Source organism: Gastrolobium bilobum, unplaced genomic scaffold, assembly GCF_033153095.1.
Source record: "Gastrolobium bilobum isolate Gb01-03AN ecotype WA unplaced genomic scaffold, APGP_CSIRO_Gbil_v1 utg40354, whole genome shotgun sequence".
NCBI classification, from domain to species: Eukaryota; Viridiplantae; Streptophyta; class Magnoliopsida; order Fabales; family Fabaceae; genus Gastrolobium; species Gastrolobium bilobum.
In genome coordinates this window covers 114,404-131,957 of record NW_026895802.1, presented here as the reverse complement: position 1 = coordinate 131,957, position 17,554 = coordinate 114,404, and the positions used below count along the sequence as shown (strand labels likewise).

The 17,554-nt window shown below is 39.2% G+C and overlaps 1 long non-coding RNA gene and 1 other non-coding gene across 2 annotated transcripts; one reads left to right on the top strand and one right to left on the bottom strand.

Annotated features, from left to right (window-relative positions):
* The first annotated feature begins 5,322 nt into the window (after positions 1-5,322).
* Positions 5,323-5,429, top strand: LOC133296076 (small nucleolar RNA R71). The gene has a single exon (XR_009749450.1). It is a non-coding gene; the product is annotated as a small nucleolar RNA R71 (small nucleolar RNA).
* A 1,930-nt stretch (positions 5,430-7,359) lies between these two features.
* Positions 7,360-10,102, bottom strand: LOC133296075 (uncharacterized). Its single transcript, XR_009749449.1, has 3 exons — positions 9,592-10,102; positions 8,251-8,312; positions 7,360-7,535 (listed from the first exon to the last, which is right to left on the bottom strand). It is a non-coding gene; the product is annotated as an uncharacterized LOC133296075 (long non-coding RNA).
* Between the last annotated feature and the right edge of the window lie 7,452 nt (positions 10,103-17,554).

The window sequence follows — 17,554 nt, the reverse complement described above, 5'->3', positions numbered from 1 at the left end:
CCATAGATGACCCATTCAGATTTCCGTTTAATCCCATTAGTTGCATGAGAAACAAGGCTGCTAAGTTTAGCTACTAAAGTGACTAGATTTCTTCCTCCTACCAATGCGCCTAGAAGGAAAAGGATTAAAGTGGCTGATGTCCTTTTTAGCCAATGGAAACACATGCATGCTGACTTTCCTCTTCCCATTGGACGCATGCTAAGACATGGCTGACTAGGGGTTGTCTAAAGCTACAAGCAATTAGCTTGCTTTTGGGTCCACTCCATGCGCATGACTAGAAGATGTAAGGATAAGTGTGTGAAGCTTATTACCGAATGGGAGGTAGTATTTAGATTTCTCTACTAGATAGGTTAATGGAAGATAGTATGCCAAGGTTTATGTTGGGCTGAATCAAATCCCCTCTTGAAGGTTTGGGCCATGGCCCTTGTAAGGAAAATGGTCCAAAACTAATTCTCCCAAAGGGTTCGCTAATTTCTTCATGTACTAGCCTACTAACTCCTACCCCCAACACTTAACTTTAATTTAGTTAAGGTAGTCTTATTTATATGTTTAAATCAATCATACTCTTCATAGCTTAGTGTTTCGAATTCTGTAAAAATATTGAACACAACTCTCTCATAATTGTATCTAGTATAAGTTGTTCTTAATTTAAATTAAGTTCACACTAAATAAATATATATATATATATATATATATATATATATATATATGTGTGTGTGTGCATATATTTCGAATGACAAGTCAAGCTTCCACATTATGAATGATAATTTATATAAGTTCCTAATTTTTTTACGGGATGTTACAGAATTCATCCAGTTCATCCAATTGCAGTAGCATTTTATCACCTGCTGCTTTTGAATCAAAGTTTAAAAACTTAACAGCCCACAATGCTCTATTCTCCAATCCCACAGGAAAATGACATGCTTTCCCAAACAACAACTGAAATGGAGACATTCCAATAGGAGTCTTGAATGCTGTCCGATATGCCCACAAAGTGTCATCAAGTTTCTTGGACCATTGAGTCCTAACATTTCCAACAGTCTTCTCCAATATACGTTTAAGTTCCCTGTTAGAAATCTCAACCTGACCACAAGTCTGTGGATGGTACGGAGTACTTATCTTGTGCCTGACTCCATATTTTTCAAGGACAGCCTCAACGAACCTGTTGTCAAAATAAGTTCCCCCATCACTGATTATAGCTCTTGGGACTCCAAATCTCACAAAGATGTTCATTTTCAGAAATGCGATCACAACCCGAGAGTCATTAGTTTGTGTGGCTATGGCTTCAACCCATTTTGACACATAATCAACTGCCACCAGGATATACTTGTTTGAGTAGGAAGAGGGAAAAGGTCCCATGAAGTCCATACCCCAAACATCAAAGATCTCCACCTCCAGTATATTTTTCAAAGGCATTTCATGTCTCCTGGAGATGTTACCAGTCCTCTGACAGTTGTCACATGCTTCCACATATTTTCTGGCATCCTTGTACAATGTGGGCCAATAGAAGCCACTCATCAAAACTTTGGCTGCTGTTCTTTCACCTGCAAAGTGTCCACCATAGGCTGAACCATGACAGTGCCATAAGACATTTTTTTGTTCCTCCTCTCGAATGCATCTTCTGATTACTCCATCTAAACATCTATAGAAGAGGTATGGTTCATCCCAAATGTATCTCCTCACATCATGCAGAAATTTCTTCCTCTGTTGCCAGGGGAAATCCTTTGGCATGGCTCCAGCAGCTTTGTAATTGGCAAAATCAGTAAACCATGATGGAGTATTAATTCTTAAGACTTGATCCTGCACCAACTGGGAAACAGTGCTTATGGCCAGTATTTGCTCATCAGGGAACTCCTCCTTAATCACCACTTCCGGACCCTCTTGTAGATTTGTCTCTGTGATCCTGGATAAGTGATCAGCCACCAAGTTTTCGACTCCCTTTTTATCTTTGATCTCCACTTCAAACTCTTGCAGAAGTAACATCCATCGAAGTAACCTGGGCTTAGCATCCTGCTTTGTTAACAAATACTTTAAAGCTGCATGGTCAGTGTAAACAATAACCTTTGACCCTAGCAGATATGACCTGAATTTGTCAAATGCATACATAATTGCCAATAACTCTTTCTCTGCAGTAGCATAATTCTTTTGTGCCTTATTAAGAATTTTACTGGCATAGTAAATGACATGCAATAATTTGTCTTTCCTTTGGCCTAGTACTACCCCCACAGCATAATCACTGGCATCACACATCAATTCAAAAGGTAATGAAAAATCAGGTGCCATGATTATTGGTGCAGTTATCAACTTGTCTTTCAAAATATTAAATGCATGCAAGCAGTCAGCAGTAAACAAAAACTCTTGATCCTTCCCTAACAACTTGCATAAAGGTTTTACAATTTTGGAAAAGTCTTTTATGAAGCGTCTATAAAACCCTGCATGACCTAGAAAACTTCTCACACCTTTTACATTTATGGGAGGGGGTAGTTTCTCAATAACAGAGATTTTGGCTTTATCCACTTCAATCCCTCTGTTGGACACCTTATGTCCCAAAACAATACCCTCTGTCACCATGAAGTGACCTTTCTCCCAGTTCAGCACAAGATTACAATCTTGGCATCTTTTTAAAACACTATCCAGGTTTTCTAGACATGCATCAAAAGTAGGACCAAATACAGAAAAATCATCCATAAAAATCTCAATGCATCTTTCTACTATGTCAAAGAATATGGAAAGCATGCACCTTTGAAAAGTTGCTGGTGCATTGCATAAGCCAAAAGGCATCCTCCAGTATGCAAAGATTCTATATAGGCAAGTAAATGTCGTTTTCTCCTGATATTCTGGGGCCACAGCTATCTGATTATAGCCGGAGTATCCGTCTAAGAAGCAGTAGAAGGCATGTCCTGCCAATCCCTCCAGCATTTGGTCTAGGAATGGAATAGGGAAATGGTCCTTCCTTGTTGCTTTGTTGAGTCTCCGGTAGTCAATGCACATTCTCCAACCAGTGACTGTTCTTGTAGGGATCAGTTCATTGTTCTCATTCCTTACAACAGTGATCCCTCTTTTCTTAGGCACTGTCTGAACTGGACTCACCCAAGCACTGTCTGAAATAGGATAAATCATGCCAGCATCAAGCAACTTCACCACCTCCTTCCTCACTACCTCCTTCATAGTGGGATAGAGTCTTCTCTGTGGTTGCCTCACTGGTTTGACCTCCTCTTCCATCAATATCTTATGAGTGCAGAAGGAAGGGTTGATACCCTTGAGATCTGAAAATGACCAGCCCATGGCTGTCTTGTTCTTCTTGAGCACCTCAACCAACTTCACTTCCTCCCTTTCAGACAACAACGCATTTATAATGGCTGGGTATGTTTGATCATCCCCAAGGAACACATATTTAAAATTTGAAGGTAGTTCTTTCAGTTCTACCTTAGGTGCTCCCTTAGGAATGTCATCTACCTTCTTTTCCAACTCTTCAACCACTGGTTCCTCCTGATAATATTCCCCACTTATCTCTTCCTTAAATTTGTCTTCCTCTACTGACAAGTCTTCTTCTCCTATCACTTCTTCCACTACCTCTTGTATGATATCAATTCTGAAACAATCCTCCACATCAACAGGATGTTTAATGGCTTCAAACACATCTATTGTAACTGTTTCTTCATTCACCCTTAGCATCAGCTTCCCTTGTTCAACATCAATCAGGGATCTGGCAGTTGTTAAGAATGGCCTCCCTAGAAGTAGAGGGCTTTCAGTATCTTCTTCTTTCATGTCAAGTATCACAAAATCCACAGGAAAGATGAATTTATCCACCTTGACCAGAAAATCTTCTACCACTCCTTCTGTCTCTTGATGGATCTATCTGCTAGATGCAGAATAACATTGGTATCTTTTAACTTGTTAATCCCCAAAGCTCTACAGACAGACAATGGCATCAAATTCATGCTGGCCCCCAAGTCACACAGTGCTTTTCCTACTTCCACATCTCCAATGGCAATAGGAATGTTGAAACTTCCTGGGTCTTTTAACTTCGAAGGAAGCTTCTTTTGAATCAGGGCACTACACTCCTCTGTTAATGCCATAGTCTCACCATCCTTCAGCTTCCTCTTTTTAGACAGAATATCCTTCATGAATTTTGCATAGTGGGGCATGTTCTCCCAGGCTTCAGCAAATGGAATGTTGATCTGCAATTTCTTGAAAATATCCAGAAACCTTGCATAATGTTGCTTCTGAACCTCCTGCTTCAACCGCTGAGGATAAGGAACTTTGGCATATGGAGATAGGTTAATTGATTGGTCCTGCTTGTTAGCCATTTTCTTCTTCTCCCACTTCATCAACTTCTTAGGTGAAGAATTATTCTTAACTACTACTTCATCTTCTTTCTTATCTTTCTCAACTTTTTCTTCTTCTTCTTTTTCAACTACAACATCTTCAACAACAACTTCCTCCCCATCTTTCTTTTCTTCCACTTTTTGTTTAACCGGTTGAAGCACAAGCCCACTTCTTGTAATTATGGACGTGCAATGCTCCTTTGGATTCACCATGGTATCACCTGGAAACTTTCCCTGTGGCCTCTCAGATATCTGTCTAGACAACTGGCCAATTTGTGTTTCCAAATTCCGGATGGATGCTTCCTGTTTCCTGAATGCTGTCTTTGTCTCTTGCATGAAAGCATAAGTTTCTTCTCTAAAAGAGTTTGACCCCTGAATATAACCTTGAGTAGTCTTTGATAACGAGGCAAAAGATTTCTCCCATGCAGAGGTATCACCTTGTTGTGCTGAATGTGTTGGAGGAGGATGCAGTGGAGGATTCAACTGATGATTGGAACTGTAACTGAACCCTGGGTGTTGATTGTTATTCTTCCATGGTGGAACATATACATTTTGCCCCTGGTTGTTATGGTTCCTCTGATCATACTATACCTCATTCACTTCTGTTTGTTCAGCAGATCCCCCATAATCACAATCATCTGTAACATGGCTTTTCTCACAAATGGCACACACAGAATTAGTGTCCACAGAAGCAGCCTTTTGGGAAGATAGCTGCTTAGTGAGAGCATCCAGTTGTTTTTGCTGTTGTTTTTGTATTTGCATCATCTGATCATTTTTGGCTAACAAGGCATCATAGCCATCGAGTTTTATAATTCCCATTCTTCTATCACTCACTGGAGCATTATCAAACTCCTGAGATGCTAGGGACTCAAATATGTCAAGGGCTTCCTGAGGAGTCTTGGTTGTCAATGAACCACCAGTTGTGGCATTCACCAATGTCCTAGTGTTGGTTGTCAACCCTCGGAGGAATATTGATGCCTGATTCCACACTTCTATACCGTGTTATGGACATTTCTTCAAAAGTGTCTTGAACCTCTCCCAAGCCTCATAGATAGACTCTGACTCTTTTTGCTTGAATCCTGTAATCTCATCCTTCAATTTTGCCTTCTTGGATGCTGAAAAGAACCTGGCCAAGAACTTGGTCTGCAAATCATCCCAAGTTGTGATACTCCCTTGTGGTAGTGACTGTAACCATCTCCTGGCGTCTTCCTTCAGTGAATGAGTAATCAGCCTTAACAAGATAGCATCTCTGGTCACCCCATTGATTTTCACAATATCACTCAACAGTAAAAAAATTTCAATGTGCAGGTATGGATCTTCTGCACTGGTTCCAGCAAACTGTTCCTTCTGCACCAATTGTACTAGTGCAGGCTTCAACTCAAAATTATTGGGCTCCACTGTAGGTCGAACCACACTCCCTATTGGTGGAATGACAGTGGGAGTCATGTAATCTCCCAGTGTCCTCTGTGGTGGTGGCACATGATTTTCTGCCATAATCTCTTCTTGAACTGTCACACTTGATTCACCCTTTTCTTGTAACTGTCTTCTTCTTGTTGCATTCCTGTTCTTCCTAATTGTCCTTTCTAATTCTAGGTCAAACAACAAAGAATTTGGATCAATAGTACCTCGCATACACCAGAATTGAAATTGAACAAAAATTCACACAAAAATATAAAGTGCTGAAAATTAAAGGATTCAATCTCAAATACCAAAGGTGTCTGTCAATGTTGAAGAACAAATCCTCGGCAACGGCGCCAAAAACTTGTTATGTATTTAGCAAGTGTACTAGTCACACAAGTAATAAAATGATGAGTAAAGATCGTTCCCACGAGGATTTGTGTTCAAACACTGATTAACCATATATACTTAAGTTGTATCATACAAAAAGTTATTGGTTGCATTGATTTCTTGTCACCAGAAATTGAATTGAATTAAATTAAGATTTGATAAAACAAATGAAATGTGAATTATAATTTAAACAAGTAGTCAGACATCAATATCCCTTAAGCATGAACTTACGAAAGAATCAATCCTACTATGAATTATCTCCCATATGATGTTAATCAACCTTTTTTTCTTATCATCAAGATGTAATCCCTTACTATCCTGATTGATACATTAATCAGAAACCCCAATCCCTTGGTGATCCCCTTCTTAATACATGCATTAAATACTAAGATCTTTGAGATTACATCAGAATCCTAGCATCAATCCCTTGAGTACTAGAACACTGATGATGAAATTGTCAGTTATAGGAATAATGTAAACATCCCTCTTCTACACTATTCCCTTGCTGGAAAGCATTAATAAAGACAACTTCATATCATCACATAAGAGATAAACAAAGTATTCAATTAACCATTCATAAATTCACACTTGAGTTCCATTGAATCAGACTACAAAGGACTCATTAGTGTCACACCCTCCCTTGAATGCATCCAAGAGAGTTGTTTGCTAAGCAGAATTAGAGATTTTTTGGCGTCATTACTTTGATACTGAAAAATCATTTAGATGTTACTAATTAAAACTTATAATTGAAATTGAGCCACTTACAAAAATCAGAGTGCACTTTTCCAAATTTCTTGATTTGCTGAAAATATTAAATTTCCTGGCAGACATTGCTGTCGTGAAAAATTCGTATAAAATCTAGTTCAACGATCCACAAAAATATTCTTTGTAATATAGAAACTAGACATCTGGGGCTTCGCGTACATATATTATACCCGAATTGGAGGTGAATAGCCCCACGAAACAGAACTCGTAAGGTACTTGAAAATTCGTTGTATTTTTTCCAAAACCTCCTGACTTGTAAAAATCATAATAATTCGGAATTACAAGCATTGAACATAATCTTTATATAATCTGAAAGTACACAACTGGGGCTTTACGTACATATGAATTATACCTCATTCGGAGGTCTATAGCCCCACTAAATATAACTTGCAAAGTGCTCGCAAAACGGTTTATAAATCTGCATTCAAAACCTTAAGAAATAGTTTTCGCAAAACGTTTTCAGAATTTTACTCAAAGCACTAACTGATCATAAAAGTCTCAAAACAACAGTAAACTTATACTGGCAACAGTAATCCAAACTTCTCAAAATAGTACAGTCATCCATTAGGAAAAACAGTGACAGCAACAAGTTCAAACAGCAACAATTACAGTAAAACTTCATATAATCAGGTCCTCATATGCTCTTCCTTCCTCCTGCCATTTTGTAAAAATAGCAGCCCCAGAGAGGTGAGAAAAATCTCAGTTGTGTGATAGCAAAACCAATAATGCAACAGTATTAAACTAGGCACAAAATTATAAAGCAGTCGCATCAACATTTAAAATTCCATACAGCTGTTAATCATCATCATCTTATTGCGTAGATAACGCCATGGTCATGTATATTCATCATAGTCATCTTAGTGCGTATATAACGCCATCATTGCGCTCATAGCACCGTCGTGCGCGCACCATCACAGTGGATATTCCATAATGGCTCCCTCAAAGGTGAATTCCAACTGTGGCCTAAGCGGACGGAAGCCAAGTGTCCCATGCCCTGGTACCGAAGGGATGCCTATATGATGCGTTCTCAATCATATGCATATTTATATAAATATCGTAGTCCATGAATAGCATGAATTCGTGCATGTATGCCATGATATGCTTCACACACAAACAAGAAACAAATGAATTATGAGATGTATATGCATGACTAGATCATCATCATAATAGCATATCTTTCATGTACTTTCCGTACCAAGCTGCCACATCACAATTACTTCTCTTTCATGATTTTCCATCTTGTCACATTCATAGGCAGCATATATATATAGCATATAACAGCAAATTAATCCAAGGCACATGTGAGCAACAATTCACAATTCTATACACTAGCTAATAGTCACATTAAGTAATACCACCAAACACTTACCTTGTGTCCACGCAATAATCAACGGCACTAAAACCAGCCCACACTTTAATAATTATGCGCACCTAATCAATGGTACAATAAGTCAGAGTTTTATTCCTATTATCTCTTATTTATAAGAAATTCCCATGCCTCTTTATTCTTGCGTTTCATTTGATTTATCATGCTTCTTGTGATCACCAATTTCTGTCTTCCCATTAATTAATAACATATTTCTATAGCAAAATCCTAAGTCCCCAACACGTACCAATTCGGTTTCTCAAGTTCATATAATAAACACATTTTCTGCCATAGAGTTAATTTACTAGTTGTCCTTAATTGAAAGAAAATACAAATTACTTACACATGCATGTGAATTCGGTTTTAACATGCTTTCTCACTTAGATTCAATTTCTGATTTGGTTTGGCTTTACCAATCGTTAACAAAATTTACCACTTCTTAAGTATACAATTTCGGCTTTGGCTAATAATTAAGAATTCCTAATTAGACATTCCTCTACCCTTTCTACAAGTCCTAAGGTGTACTAGGGGAAACCCAAAAACAAGCTGTGACAGTTCATCAAAACATATGCTAGGCCTAATAAATTTTCTGACTTCACTCTGCTTAATCAATTTGTCAACAACAATTAAAATCCAAGATTTAATTAGCATACATGTTCGGTTCTGCTCACTAATTAGGTGTCACTCATTTATAATATAAATATCCATGTTGACAAGGTTTAGAGGGTGTCATTGAAGCACCCAGCATGCGGTCTCTATAGTTTATTTATCATATGCAAGTTAAACAAAACATTAATCTATAAACAGTCCTACCATTTCTGCTACGTTCCAGGCCCCAAAATCACTTCTCAAAACATGCGTACACCAAAATTACATTCTACAAATTTAGTAACAGGTAACAACGAAATCCCAAGGGAAAGTACTCCAACAGGTTCAGTATTTTATTTACATACTCAATCCCCCTAATTGCTAACAACTAAGGATTTTCTAGGATTCACAACACACCCACACACATTCGGTTTTAGACATCACATGGTTGCTTATTATTTTTCCTTTTACCAAAATTCTGCTCACAACATTAAGGCATTAAAGATTAATATTTTAGCCCACTGTCTTCAGTTTTCCTACACATGCACGGTTAGGTGTTTTGTCTATTTCAAAGATGCAGCTCCTAAACTTTAGATGAGTCCCTATTCATGACACTTTGCTATTAATACTTGCATACTTTGGTTCAGTGTACGGTCCAAGGAGCAGAAACAAGGGCAGATGAGACAATAAACTACTCCTCCTAAATCCTACATGCAAACCGAAACAAGGAGTAATGTAACAGTCTTTTGTTGGTACCTTATCGTATACACCCCACAACCCCAAATTTGACAACGCCATCCTATGCTTCCAACGTCCCAAGAGGTCGAGTTTATCTCCACGAGTGAGGGTCTTAAGCCGAACCCAAGAGGGGCAGTGAGGTCATGAGCAGAATTTGGATTCCCAATCTGCCAGCAAGGAGGTCCCCTTCTAAACGAAGAGAGTAACAGCGAATCAAGAAAATTTCGCACAAAGCCTCCTCTGGTTGCAGCTCGGTCGAGTAAGACAGGGAAGGGAAAGGAAGTTTTGATGTTGAGTTCTCTCTTAGGAAAGCTCACGGTTTGTGGAGCGGTAAATGGAAGGAAAAATGGTGATTCTGAATAGGAAGGTTAGCAGTCAGTCTTGAGGCTTCTTTTCACAGCGCATGAGGAGAAGGAAAGAGTGATACAGTTAGCTCACAATCTGTACAAAAGTTCAGCAAGGAAAACAAAGCTTAGACTTGGTATCTTCCCCCCAAAGGTGCGCACAACAGAGAAAATAAGAAAGTGAGATTTTTGGCCAGTAGCGTTACATGCAAAACTGAATACTCCTTCCTTATTGGCCAATCGTAAAACAAGGCTGCTTGGATTTAGATAAGATAAAAAAAACAAATCAGAATTCCCCACTCACCCTAGGCGCACAAGTGGTGGAGAATTGAGATGGGTAGATGTTGCCATTTGGTTGATTCTTGGCCAATCACCAACTACCATGTAGATTTCTTATAATAAGTAAGGGTCATCTAAGTTAGGAAAAATTGAGATGATTACAAGCCCCTTTCACAAGCCCTTGGGCCGAGGCCCTTAATGGGAAAATGAGTTCAAAATATACAAGTCCAATTGTTCTCTCATTTAGGAATTGACCCATGCCTTATAAATTTTTATGTATCCTCAAATTATTTACTAAAGGTTTATTCTTTGTAATAAAATTACTCACATACTTTTAATGAGTACCCATATAATACTAAGTAGTATCATACTTTCTATATGCTATAATTAATTTATTCCTATGCTTATAACTAGAATTTCACATGCCCAAAATAGGTACTCACCTTCCATGGTCAACCAAAAATTTTCCTTAATTTAATTTAACTCCATCCTAAAGCAAACAGTTATATAATCCGAAGGCAAGTACTCTGCCACATTCCTAAACACAATTTAAATAGTTTCCTAATTAGACGGGATGTTACACTACTCAGACATAATGAAAGAATAAACAAGAGAAGAAGAAAGATCAAACTTCATTGTCATGATGGTTGAGTCTTCAATCTTCAATTACAATTACATAAAAATGTACTAACTATTACAAGAACTAATCCTAAAAAATTTGGAAAGTCAGAGAAAGTGAACAGTCAGATCAGAGGATCTGAGATAGGATGTAAGAGAATGTGAAGGCACTTGCCCTTTTATAGAGTCACAAAATACAACTGAATAACAACTAGAAACTGACATGGGCGCTAAAACTTTCACCGTTGGACGTTTTAGCGTCCATGTTTGACGGATGCCCAACTGCTTTTAACTGTCTTCAACGCTAAAACGTTTGACTTGGACGTTTTAGCGTTCAAGACCAGAACTTTTCAAGAAGTTTTAACGTTCATGACCAGAAATTTTTTGTCTTCAGTTTGCAGCAGCGCGCTAAAACGTTCTGTTTGGAAGTTTTAGCGCTCAACACTTAGCATTCTCCCTTTTCTTCAGAATCTTCTTCCTTCTCTCTGTTGCTCCTTGAGCTTCATTTCCCTACAAGATAATGTAAATTTTCAACAAAGCTTTCAGAACTTGTACTTAAGGGCTTTCCAGGACATTAACCTCTTTTCCATCCATTTAATCACACAAATTGATACTAATTCATGCTTAAAAACCTGATGAACTAGGGGTTTAACACACCCCGTGTATACCGAGTTTGTTATCATGTCATCTTATTAAGCAACGCTTAATTAAAATGCAAAAATAACTTTTTCTTTTCAATTATGACATCATTATTATTAGCCAAGTTGATTAATTAATCCTTTTCAAAATATTGCCTGTATGTAAATTGCAAATAAACAACTAACTACACTGAATAACCTCATAATATAAATAAGTGAGTATCTAAATCTCGAAACTACAACACGTAGCCCGGACCATAATCCTGATACATAATACAACTCGAATCTAAATCAACATAGTCAAATCAATGTGGCATGGACAACTCCCTTGCTCACCAAATAAGGCAACAAAGCCCAACATAGTCTCAATTCAATTAACATTATAATAAATATAAAGCATGTCAGCATTCAAGCATATCATCATAAAAGCGTAAATCTCAACTCAGCTCTGGCCTCTTGCCGCCTGAGGTATCAACCCCCGAGTTACCTGAACCTGAAAATGTGCCCCAAACGTGGGGTGAGATATCTAAACAGAAATCTCAGTAAGACAAGGGGTCCTCAAGGATCTCTCCACCCCAAGCTCACTTACATGTGCAATATAAATTCTAAAAGCAGTTTACAATATAAGTTCCAAAATCAGTGCAATGCAGCATAATAATCATGTCATGTGTGTCAACTATTCTACTGGCCAGAGAAATGCAGGGGGTTTACATACATCTATTACCTACAATCAGTGCAAGACACCACTTGCACCCACTGCTGAGGACATAGGAGGTGGCATGACCAAGACAATAAACTTGGAGGACATACAAGGTCTTGGAGGCCCAATGACAAGAGCAAAAGCTAAAAAGGCTAAAGAGGCTCTAAATCTCTTGGTGACCACTTTACTTGAGACAAGCCCAAGTCTAAAGGAAGAAGAGCCCAAAATGATACACTTAATTAAAATTGAAGACCTTGAAGAATAAGCCTCAATGGATATGCATGAAGGCTTTATTTTACTTGGCCCAAATTCTGCACTTAATTTTTTATTTTCTTATATTTAGTTAAACTTTTTGTAATAAGGCTTATTGGGCTGGATTATTGGGTTGTCTATCTTCTTTTATGTGTAAGTACTTTTAGGTTAAACTCAATATGGTTGTTGCCCACTATATAAGGGAACACCATGGCTTTTGAAGACAGATTTTGGAATATCAAGTTAACCTATTTTGGTGAGACTAGTTCTCTTGGGTTCTTTTGAGAATCTCTGAACTTATCAAGGGCATCAATCCTTGTGGCGTTCTTGGGCTTATCAATTCTTTCGAATTGTGGCGCCTACCTATAATCCTTAAACTCCAATTTCGTTCTATATTATCTTGGATTCATATCTCTCGAATTCCTTATCCTTTTCCGGTGATTCGTGTGTCAAAATCATGATTCAGGAAGCCATCTTTCACCTCGTTTTGGAATCACCCAAATCCGAGGTCTGTAGCGTGAGATACGCTCTGTTCTTAACAGGTCGTGTTGGTGGATGAATTTGGGGTTAGAATTCCATTCCTAGTAGATCCATTCCTCCATTCCTATTGGGGATCATATCACCCACCCACAGAATCACCCTATTGTATGTCACCTACATACTCAGGCTTACCGTCTAGGTGAAATAACATATGCATATCATAAGGCACTTGCACATAACAGCTCAACATCATTTCAAAATCAATACATGAAAACACATCATGCATATACACTATTCCCCCATGGGATATGATGGAACCAACAATGGCTAAACCGAGGACACGAAAGCTTACCTCGCAAGCTAACAATCCAATCCAATGTCCACACTAGCTCAAGGTCCATAAACAGCACAATCATAATCTGTTTAGACCAACAATCATATCAACATTCACAATCTAACAGTGTATGACACAAAGACAACGCTTTCCTTTTACGTTTCATGCTATTAGGCTTCTCACAAAGCCATAAGCCCTTAATCCATTTGATTCTGACTTAGTTAATTATTACAGAGGTTTAACTTAACCAATCTAGGGTCCACAGACCCCAAATACAGTTTTGTATGAACAGAACAGTCACTGTCTCGAAATTCCCAGAATATCCGGATATTTGTCGGGGTCATATCCGGATATCTCCAACCCCAGGATATTTCACGACATAATGCAGTTTCTGCCTCTCGCGAGATATCACTCCCAAGGTTCCATTTTTAACACATTAGAATGTTAAAGCATGCATCTTTAAACCCCTTTAGGTCAGTGATCATGTTAGTTACTTAAACAACTCATTAAACATGCCAAGACTCCACTTTTAACCAATAAAACTCATGATCAATGGTGATGAAGCTTACCCAAAGGCTTCGTGCACCTAAACTACCCGATGAGTCAAACTCAAATCGGTGCCCTCATAGAACTCCTAAGAGTCAACACTTTTAGGATCCAATCCCCAAAGGAAAGCCCATGACATAGATTATCGGCCAAAGAACAATTAGGCATACCAGCCTCTTGTGTACCTCGTACACAAGGATCACTCAATGAATCACACATCAACTGAGCGTCTGATGGAACTCCTCAAAGGCGACCTCTTCGGATACATCCCTTTCTGGGATAGTCCACAAAACACCGATAGCCAACTACCCACTCAATCAATGTAGTTCTTCAGGTCATATTATCAAACACTTCAATACAACATTCAATGTATAAACATAATTCATACATCATGTTATGCAATCACAATAATTCAAAACACAATTTCTCAACAGCCAGTCTGTACCCAAATGATCTCAAGGTCGACCATGGGTAGACAATTAAGATCTGCTACACAGTCTCGACCATCCAAAGAAAATACCACATCCATATAAATAGATGAAGCATCGCATTTCTTCCCCGCAGTGGTAATAACCCTTTGAGATAGAGAAAGCTCAAATATGGGTAAGTTCAGCCCCACAACAATTGGGCTCGCAATAAATAAGTGCAACGTCCCTAAGTCAAATAATACATCACCAAAGTATCTCCGACATGAATTATACCTCTCGCAAGGTTCGGAGCTCTGTCCGACTGCTGCCTGTCCAAAGTATAAACTCGGCCAGTGGCAGGTGGCAAAACAGATGCCGCTGTGGATGCAGTAGGAATCATCTGCAATGGAATCGCCTAAAACACTGCAGCTCTCGCCGTAGACGACGAGAATCTCTAGCATAGTGGCCCTCCTTGCAACAGTGAAAACAAATGACCTGCCCGGTAGCATATGGCCCAACATGGAATTTCCTGCATCCAGTACATCTGGGAGTAAGAGATCTAGCTGCACTCCCTTGAGCCGAAATCCTCTTGGACTGAATTTGCGCTTGCCTCGCAACCCACTGCTTTCCCTTACCTCTACCTACAAACTTCCTGTCTCTCCAGGAAGTGGAACTACTGGTTCCCTTAACCTCATCTACTTTGGCTCTCTTGGCCTTGCTCACAATGCAGATGTCCTCAATGTCACGACACTGCTGGATCAAAGTACCGAAGTCTCTGGATGCAGCTCCAGCAATTCGATCTGCGATCTCCTCATTAAGTCCCCTATGGAACTTGGCAGCCATGAATGTCGGTGTAGGCATAGCAATCCTGAAATGTGAAAATTAGGCCAGTTCATTGAACTTTGCCAAGTACTCGTCCACAATCATCGAGCCTTGCACCAAACGGTCAAACTCTCCCTGTTTTCGCTCCTGCGCATCATAAGGGAAATACCTCCCAAGAAACAGCTCCTCAAAGAATGGTCATGTAATCATATGACCCTGCATCTCATACACCTGAGAGGTGTTCTTCCACCACTCGTGAGTGTCTCCCTCCAAAATGTAGGTGGAAAACATCAGCTTCTGGGGGTCGGTGCACTGCACAACTCTGAAGATCTTGTCCAAAGACTGGAGCCATCTCACAGTAGCAATTGGATCAAAGGATCCATCAAAAGATGGTGGCTTATGCTTGCGGAAATCATTCAGCCGGCAGTCAATCGTATCTCTTTCCTCAGCAGGCTCAAGGTAGGGTTGCATCATCCCAGTAAGATGACTGGCACCCTCTATGTGACTCTGATTGTCATCCTGATGACTGGGTGGAGGTGGTGGCGGAGGATGCTGGCCACCAACAGGACCAGTCCTCATCTCCTCCAACATGACCCTCATCATGGTCATGTTTGCCAGGCGGTTCGCCTCCAGCACATCCTCTGTGGCCTTCCTGTTCGCCTCTCTGACAACGTCCAACATAGCCTGGTTAGCCACTCTCATGGCTTCCTGGTCGGCTTGTCGAGCCGCCTGCAACTCAGCTAGTGCAGCCAGGACAGGATCAGGTTGATCCTCATTCGTCTCTCGGTTCCTCTGAGGAAGTACCATGACTCTGCACAAGTTACACAAAGAATGAGTTGATCAGGCCCACCCAATATGGTCACGCATGCATCATCATAGTAAAACCCAAAAAAACGCAACAGATGGTTCACACAACAAACATCCTAAGTTATTGCAATACATACAGGCTTTTTCCTTAGAAAGTGATCTGATACCATAAAATTTAACACTTCATATGCATCCGAATTTGTTACCATATTACGGTATTAAGCGCAGCTCAATTAAATGCGGAAGCTATCTTTTTAAAATATTCAATTATGACATCATTATTGTTAATCATGTTGATTACTTAGTCCTTTTGTTTTAAATAATGCCTGTATGTAAATTGCAATAAATAACTAACTGAAATACCTCTTAACATAAAGATGTATCTAAATCACGGATCTACAACACGTAGTCTGTACAGTATCCTAATACATTATACAACTCAAGTCTAAATAAACAAAGTCAAAACAATGTGGCATGGACAACCCCCATGCTCACCAAATAAGGCAACAAAGCCCAACATAGTCTCAGCTCAAATAACAATATAATGACAATCAAACATAGATCAGCATCCAATCAAATCAGCACAACATGCATACATCAGTCAACTAAGCTCCGGCCTCCTGCCACCCGAGGTATCAACCCCCGAGTTACCTGAACCTGAAAATGTGCCCCAAACGTGGGGTGAGATCTCTAAAAAGAAATCTCAGTAAGACAAGGGGTCCTAAAGAATCTCTCCTCCCCAAGCTCACTTACATGTGTAATATAATTTCAAAAAGCAGTATAACAGTATAATTTCAGAAATCAGTGCAATGCAGAATATAATCATGTTATGTGTGTAAAGATCCTACTGGCCAGAGAAAATTGAGGAACTACATACGTCTACAACCCACAGTAGTACAAGCCGCTGTTTGTACTTGCCCACAGGATTACCATATTGTATGATGCTACATACTCAGGCTTACCGTCTAGGCAGAACATCACATACATATCATAAGGCATTTGCACTTAACAACTCAATTACATGTCAAATATCAATACATGAAAACACATAATGCATAAAAACCATCCCTCCATGAGGTATGGTGGAACAACCAATGGCAAAACTGAGGACACGAAAGCTTACCTCTCAAGCTATCCATCCAAACCAAGAGTCTACACTGGCCCAAGGTCACCAAACAGCACAATCACAGTCTGTTTATATAAGAAACATCATCAATATCCATATTCTAAAGGTTCATTTCATTATGACAACATTTCCTTTTTCGTATACATCTTTTCTAGTTCATAATTATCAAGCATTAAGCCCCACTATTAAAGGTATTACTGTTTCCTATAGTAATATAGACTTCCTAGGGCATCATGCCCAAATGGGGACTTTCCCACGCATTAAAACTGGTTTCTGGTCATTTTAACAGTGGGTAATCGATTACCAAAAACAGGGTAATCGATTATTGCACATGGTAACCAATTACCCAAAACAGGGTAATCGATTACTGCACTTGGTAACCGATTACCAAAGAAAAGTAATCAATTACTACGCGGGCAGAACAGATTTCTGCAAAATTTTTCTGCATAATCCGAAGTGGTAAAGGCTTCCAATGATCCAAGGTTCGGTTTTGTCCCAAAACAAATGTTCATTATCACTCATTAACCCTAGATTAATAAACCTTAGCTTGAATGATTAAAGTTATCTCTTTTCATGACACAAACAACCTATTTTCATGAAATTTCAAAGGGAATGTTCAAGGTATACC